Source organism: Dasypus novemcinctus, chromosome 12 (assembly GCF_030445035.2).
Source record: "Dasypus novemcinctus isolate mDasNov1 chromosome 12, mDasNov1.1.hap2, whole genome shotgun sequence".
NCBI lineage: Eukaryota > Metazoa > Chordata > Mammalia > Cingulata > Dasypodidae > Dasypus > Dasypus novemcinctus.
The window spans coordinates 101,110,936-101,112,807 of record NC_080684.1 but is presented as its reverse complement, the minus strand read 5'-3'; the positions used below and the strand labels follow the sequence as shown (position 1 = coordinate 101,112,807).

At 53.9% G+C, this 1,872-nt stretch overlaps 1 non-coding gene across 1 annotated transcript; it reads right to left on the bottom strand.

Moving 5' to 3' along the window:
• Nucleotides 1-1,460: 1,460 nt before the first annotated feature.
• On the bottom strand, nucleotides 1,461-1,586 carry LOC111762110 (small nucleolar RNA SNORA31). Its single transcript, XR_002795313.1, has one exon. It is a non-coding gene; the product is annotated as a small nucleolar RNA SNORA31 (small nucleolar RNA).
• Between the last annotated feature and the right edge of the window lie 286 nt (nucleotides 1,587-1,872).

The following is a 1,872-nucleotide window of genomic DNA, read 5'->3' as shown; positions in this document are numbered from 1 at the left end:
CTAGGGATCATTTAATAGAAGGTAGAAAGCTTTTAAAAAAGTCTGGTCTACACTGGAGTATTACAACACACTGAAAGGCGAACTACATCTAGCTAGACCTACCAGATAGCGATTTCTAAAACTGAGCAGGGAAGTGGATGTGGCTCAAGGGATAGGGCTTCTGCCTACCATATGGGAGGAGTCAGGTTTGATCCCTGGGGCCTCCTGGTGAAAAAGCAGAATAGAAAGCATGCCTGCCTGGCGAGCCAGTCCCTGCACAGTGAGCCGAGTGCCCGCGTGGTGAGCCGAGTGCCCGCGTGGTGAGCCGAGTGCCCGCGTGGTGAGGTGGTGAGCCGAGTGCCCGCGTGGTGAGCCGAGTGCCCGCGTGGTGAGCCGAGTGCCGCGTGGTGAGCCGAGTGCCCGCGTGGTGAGCCGAGTGCCCGCGTGGTGAGCCGAGTGGTGAGCCGAGTGCCCGTGCGGTGAGCCGAGTGCCCGCATGGTGAGCTGAGTGCCCGCGTGGTGAGCCGAGTGCCTTCGTGGTGAGCCGAGTGCCCATGCGGTGAGCCGAGTGCCCGCGCGGTGAGCCGAGTGCCCGCGCGGTGAGCCAGTGCCCGCGCGGTGAGCCGAGTGCCCGCGCGGTGAGCCGAGTGCCCGCGTGGTGAGCCGAGTGCCCGCGCGGTGAGCCAGTGCCCGCGTGGTGAGCCGAGTGCCCGCGTGGTGAGCCAGTGCCCGCGTGGTGAGCCGAGTGCCCACGTGGTGAGCCGAGTGCCGCATGGTGAGCCGAGTGCCCACGTGGTGAGCCGAGTGCCCGTGTGGTGAGCCAGTGCCCGCGTGGTGAGCCAAGTGCCCGCGTGGTGAGCCGAGTGCCCGCGTGGTGAGCTGAGTGCCCATGCGGTGAGCCAGTGCCCGTGTGGTGAGCCGAGTGCCTGCGTGGTGAGCCGAGTGCCCTCGTGGTGAGCCAGTGCCCATGCAAGTGAGTCATGGAACAAGATGAAGACGCAACAAAAGAGAGATGAAGGGGAGAGTCACAGCAGAGACCAGGATCTGAGGTGGCACAGCTGACAAGGAACCTCTCTCCACATCAGAGATCCCCAGGATCAAATTCAGGTGAATCCTAGAGGAGAAAGATGAGAAGAGAAGACAAAAAAAAAAAAGAAAAGAAAAAGAAAGAAAGAAAGAAGATCACACAGTAAATGGACACAGAGAGCAAAAACAGCAGGGCGGGGAGAAGGGGAAGGGCGAGGGGGAAATAAATAAATAAATCTTTTTTAAAAAATTCCGTAAAAGAAGGTTCCAGGATGGCCGTGAAGTATGATCCCATATTAAAGGTCTCAGATTTTTCACCTGTAAAGCGGGGGTAAAGAAGTATGGCTTCATAAAGTAGGTGTCAGGGTTAACTGAGGGTGTTTGTTTTTCTTTCTGTTTTTAAGTTTACTTCTGAGTTGCAAAGATTATTTCCCCTTCCCCATGTATCTAGAATTCCCTGTATTCCCCCATTCAATCTTGGCTGGCACAACCAGACAGAAAGTGCCAGGACCTTCTTCGTGCATCTGTAGTGCAAACTTTAGCAGCAGACATTAGCTTCTCCAGGTCTGTCAGCGATGCATTTAAATGATTTTCAACGTGTTCAGAACAAAGCTGACCACAAAGCAATTGCTCAGTAAATATTGGGCATTTATTCTGGAAATGAATAGAAGGAATGGAAGTATATAATCCCCCTATAACAGACATTATAAGCAAGTAAGTACTCACATAAATATGTAATTATAAATGATGATAAATGCAAAGAAGAGGAATGGACCTGCGGGATGAGTGAGAGATGCAGCGCATGGGGAATTGGTGCGCTTTGGGGCCTCCCACTCGTGCCACGTTATTCAATTATCAGGACTCAGA